Below are 6,000 nucleotides of genomic sequence, written 5' to 3'. Positions count from 1 at the left end.
TTAATGTAATTTTTAACCATGTCCTGGTTATTAATTATTACAAAGTTGCAACATTTCTGATACCGTTTACAAAGATGTGCAACTTTTCTATACTCAAGGATGTGTGTGAACTTCAAACAAACAAAACAAAAACACTATGCAAGTGTAATGGAAACCAGGGCACGGAGGAAGTGGTATGTTGGCTGAAACCAGGATGCAGAGGAAGCTATAAATCAGACTTTCCATACTCTGGAAGGCCTTTGTTAGATTTCTGATTGCCAAGAGATGCCAAAATACAGTTTATTCAATAATTTCTTTATTTACATATTTAAACAGTTTCTAGATACCAGGAGAGTTTGCACAACTAGTCAGTGTAGGGTAAGTAGTACATAAATGAGTTTTGGACCTCCTTGATTGCAAGAGGATCAATACAGTCTTGTTAGCTACTAAAAACTAATATGAAGTGTAATGATGCTACTGTATACTTGGTCTTTGCAGTTATGATTATGTAATAGTGACTTAGGAAAGACTTCAGGCAAATATATAATCTGGCCTTTAGAGCTCTTAAAAGCACTTTTAGTCCTTATTTAACAAACTCTGAATTAATGGTACTTCAGCATATTCATGATTAGCAGTATCTACTTAATCGTTCTCGGTGAAACGTTCTGATTTAAGCTGGTTTTATGAAACCTTATTTTAATGTGCTTGTTCTTTGTGGCCTCTGAAAAAGGCAGTACCTACAAACGCAGTAAGGTGCTTTACAAGCCTGGCTTTAGTGACAGGGAAAGTGTTGTCAATGGGTATCTCATCCGACGTGCCAGCCCTTATAGGCACAGAGCCAACCACACTCAATAACTTATCAGATGGTGTAAACAAATCGATTGCTTCTGTTCGGTGGAGAAAACCACATCACTTTTCAGATGTTAATCAAGATATATTAGATAATAAGCTGGGAATATGTGGAGCCAATAGTGTCACTTCTTGTGGTACAGTGTTACAATTAGTATTCAATAATGGAGACTTTTGCCTTTTTATTGTAAGAATGTTGCTCTTCCAAGTAAACTGTGTATGAGAAAGCAAGTTTTTTTCTTGCTGTACTAACTCTGTTGTGAATGGTTTTTGGAAATAGGCACAGAATTAAGCTCTTAGCCAAATGCATTCATCTGTCTCATGTTTGTCACATCTCATTTGAAAGTCTGGCATTTAGAGAGGAGTTAACTGTGCTTTCAATTACAGATGGGTTTACGTTATTATCTCAGTTTGGATTAATAGCACACTTCTTATGTGATTTTCCTTATAGTCCCTACTGACTGTGATTTGGCTTCGTGTTGCAGGGCAACCACAGATCACAGGGGCTAGACTGTTTTCAGGTGAAATGGAACTGGAAGATGTGCTTCAGGAATGTACTGAATGTACTCCAACAGGTAATAGGCTTAGTTTGAAGAAAAACTGTCTAGAATGCACATAGCATGGACTCAGCCCTAATTATTTACTGTATCATTATACTTATGTTGGTCTTCATTACTTACAGATGTAGCATATGATAGATGTATGTTATTGCAAGGATACTGATACATGGTAGTTGCCAGTTTTTACTTTCTTCAGCAGTATATTGTGCCAGTCAAGTCTGACTCCCTTGTTAAAATATGTATGTGTTTAGATGAGCAAAGCAATCCTAGAATGACAATTGCATAAAAAACAGCCATATGAGTACAATTGTACTTTCAACAGAGGACAAATGAGCAGTGCTGCTGGGGAAATCAAAGGTAGTTATGCTTACAGTTTTGTTCATATAAGTGCAACTACACATGTACACATGTACATTGCAACTACAAATGTACACATGTACTTTTGGCAGCCAAAGATTATGCTCCCAATTCACGTCTCAGTGTATATTCAGCTTTCTAAGCTAAGTAACTGGTGCCACAGTTTCTTAGCTGTAGTTCACAGCAGTCCTATGGAACAACAAAGAATGCTTTATCGCATGGGTTTGAATTTAAAACAATGCAATATGTAATGAGACTTGACCGAAGTCACTGGCTGGAGTAGTTTAGGAGAACGTGAAATGTGTACAGTAGAAGTAGTTGTCAATGGAGTACTACTATAGCTCTTGAAAATTAGTGGAGGTTGGCTTGCAGGGCTAATTTAGCAACTAAATGGTAGCATATGGTAGAGGTGGCTGACATGAGAGCAGCCATAAAGATGATTCAGAGGATTTGTTTTTTATGCTTAAATTTATCTTTTCTAGAATAGTTCAAATAACTTCACAGATGACAGGTAAGCATTACCTATTCAGATGAAGGGACCTATAGGAAGCAAAGTATTAAAACTGGTATTCTGTCCCATATTGATATGACTTAAATTCTTTTCTTCTTATGCAAAAATTGAATGTTTTTAAGAGTGGTGGATATTCAGCCCTAGGAACGAGTTTGTTCTACACATCAAGAACAAGCAAAGGCAGACCAGTAATTGGTAATTACAAAGAACGTTAATTTGAGTGGCTTGTGCAGTACAGTTTCAGCGTAAAGACTATCTAGTTATTTAAAAATTAGTCTCTTCATCTGACTTCAGAATTTTTTTAAATATGATTCAAGAAAATTGGTCACAGGGAGATTACTGAATGTGGAGCTAACTAGGTGCTCTTCTTCCAGTTAGAACTGCATGAAGCAGTGTGTGTATTCCACGATAGAGGAGAGGGAAAGAGCCTTGCCATTGAACAAGTCTGATATTTAAGCTGCATCTGTATCCACCTTGTAAATTTTCTATAAAAGTAGTAGCTGATATGTTAAGTGACAGCAATGTCACTCATATCAAGGAGAAATTCAGATCTCTGTTTTTGTACTCAGGTGCATTTATCACAAGAACATTCCATATATGTGTGTGCATATATTAATGTATATTTTTAGTAAAACATGACTTGTGGGCTGTAACAGGGTGGAACTGCTACTTTTTATTTGACCTTAGTCATCATGTCCCACTTCACTAATGTTTTTTTTAAAAAAAAATGTTTATCTTGTTGAACAAAATGCTGACAGAACAATCTGAAGCTTTAGAACAGTAACCAGTCAGCTGAAGCTTCTCTAACAGAAGTCAGAAGTTGTGATTCTGTAGATGACAGTTTAGTTTTGCTCAAATCTGCATGGATGCCAAGTGCAAGATGAGTAATTCCCTGGTAGCATTGCGCCAAAGGATGTCTACTTTGGCTATTATCTGTAGCAATCAACCACCTCTGTAAGCTCTCCAAGCTTATACATGGAGTCCCCTCGACGTCTTACCATGGCTGTCACATGTTGGCTGACAGGTTACTTTGAAGAAATCAGCTTTCAGTAAAAGTGAGACAAAAATGTACAATGTAGGCAGATTTATTTTCTTGTCCTGTCCCCTCCCATTCTGCTTTAGCTAAAACATAGTGGCAGTTCCCACTTTTCTGTATGACATTTGCTGTCTCCATTTAAAAATGCAATGGATTTACCATTCTCTGGCAAATGAGACCCTATTTTGAAACGTGGAGAAAATCCCAGCTCTGATATCACTTTCTTTAGCTTTAAGCGTGTAACTTGGGTATCTACACGAGGAACCTGAGCTCTTTCATGTAATTGATGCAGGAGGCTTATTGACTTCTCTGTACACTTAAGAACCTGCTTCTCTCTCCTTATGGGCAAACTGAATGAGATGCCGAAGTTAGATGTCATGAACCTTCTATGAATTTTTGAATAAAGTCTGCATTAGGTTTCCTTAGAGAACTGTATGCTTGATTTGCTATGCAGTGTATTCCGACCAGATCCAAACTAAAAATAAGTCTTCTGAGTATAGATGCTTCTGTGGCACATAAATCCTCAGATTCAACCTTGGAGCCTGAGAGAAATCTAAGTGAACTCAGTGCAAAGAATCCTATTGGGTACTGATTTATTATGAATTGTCCCTAGTACAACAAGTGTATATACAATAAATACTAAATGACTGACAGTTGTTCTTATGCTCCTACAAAAATAATTTTCACATGAATTGGTTTGTGGAATATTTTAATTGCATTTTATTTTAGCTTTCCATGTTTGAGCGCTATTTCAGACTTCCAATTTACATATCTGCATTTGGAATGTTACTTGAAAGTACAGAAGGCTCAGTCACTTGCACTCTGGTCCAGTATGCTCCGGTGCCAGGCAAACAGGCTGCATGGACGCATTTCCCTGATGAAGTTCAAAGGTTATTTCTTAGAGATGCAGAAGTATGGATATAGTCTGGAACCAATTTGCCTCCCCCTCGCTGTGCGATGTGGCTGAAATGTGAATACTTTATACAAACAGTCACCTGCGTAGCACTTACATTAAAAATAGGTCTGTTTTAATAACATTACTAAGAAGATATTTTTTTTTTAAATAGAGATCCAGATCTTTGAGTGCAAACCAGCATGCTGTCGGCTGTATCTAGAGTGGCTCAGCTCCATTAATCTGGTCACTATAGTTTCCGTCTGCCTAAAATATATTGTAAAATACACGCATCTGTTTCATACCTCAAATCTTCTACGCCTTGATGATTAGTGTTTCAGGTGTGTTTGGAAAGATAAGTCATACTAATTTTTCTAAAGTGAACATTTTCAGGAAGTAAAATACCTCCTCTCCCTTCTTACCCCCCCCCCCCCCCCCGCAACGGTTGTTACTTTACCAAAATAACAGTAATGATGTAGGCTGAGGAAAATACTGTCTTCTAGTAGATTCAACTGTTGGAACAGCACAGTATGTGCTGCAGCTACTGGCATTCATTCTAAGAATATGGGAGACATTGGCTCCACCTAATTTTCACTTCAGTGAATGCAGCCTGTTAACTTTATTAGGAAGCCTGTAGTAATTTTCCTGATAGGCTTGTCTTCAGTATTTTGTGTTGACAGCAATTGTTTCTGTTAAACCTTTCTTTATCTTGCATATGTAAATCCTGCCATGGGGAAATGATTTTTTTTTCCTGATGGTAATGATGCTTCCTGATACTATTGTAAATCCTGATTGCACTATGCAGGTGGACCTGCACGCTTCTGATTCAGAAGTCGGGATGAAAGACAAGATTTTTTTTGTGCATGTTTGACAAGTTTCTCATGAGAAGTCCAGACAATAAAAATATTTGGGTAAACTTGCTACTTGTCAAATGTAGATCAGATGTAGTTCCCCAGGGTTCTGTGTTGGCAAAGGTTGTCTTGTATGCCAGTTTTCATTGTAAAAGCATTTAAGATTTGGTATTAACAGCTATTCAAGCTTAGTGTCTGTCTTAGGGGTAGGAATGTGCTCCACGTCAGCTGGTACTACCAATAGAAGTGGATGAGTGAGCTTAAAGATTCTCCAGTCATATTAATCCATGTCTAGTTACACAGACATGCTACTTTAAGACATATTTGAGAAGTCATATGGGCCTTATGGGTTAAAAGTTAATCATGATTTTAACATCGTTTTGATGTAATCATTGATGTGCTACTGGATTTTTTGCTTATAAAAAGTGAGAAGTAAACTTCCCAGTGTTACCAGTGTCTCGAAGCATCAGCTGTTTCACTTTTGCTGTAATTCATAGTATTATGGTTCTCTGAAAATAGAAACAATGAGAAAAACTAACATGCTGGTTGTATTTTTCACTTTCAAAGCACTGCATTTTACTTGTTACATCTCTGGACAAAACTGTCTCTCTTCCAATCCCAACTAAATGAAATATTACTGCTTGTGTATGTACAAAAAAAAAAAAGGTATTTTCTGCAGTGTGAAATACTCATTGCAATCCTTTTTGTATACAGTCAAAACTTGGATGCAAAGAAGCCATGATGCTTGCTTTTTTGTAGACCCTTTGGAAAGGACAATCTTCTCCTGTCAGTGATAGCAATTTATGATGTGATGAGATACAGCAAATGCCAACACCAGCTCAAATTCTATACTTAAATGTGAGTGTTTTTTTTCCCATGCTTTGAAGGCTGAAACACAATGTAAATGGCTCTTTTGCAAGCCATGGGTATTTATTGAGTCTGAAGTGGTTTATTTAAATTATGAC

Source organism: Anser cygnoides, chromosome 17, assembly GCF_040182565.1.
Source record: "Anser cygnoides isolate HZ-2024a breed goose chromosome 17, Taihu_goose_T2T_genome, whole genome shotgun sequence".
Lineage (NCBI taxonomy): Eukaryota > Metazoa > Chordata > Aves > Anseriformes > Anatidae > Anser > Anser cygnoides.
The sequence above is the reverse complement of the archived record's forward strand: the minus strand, read 5'-3'. Positions refer to the sequence as shown.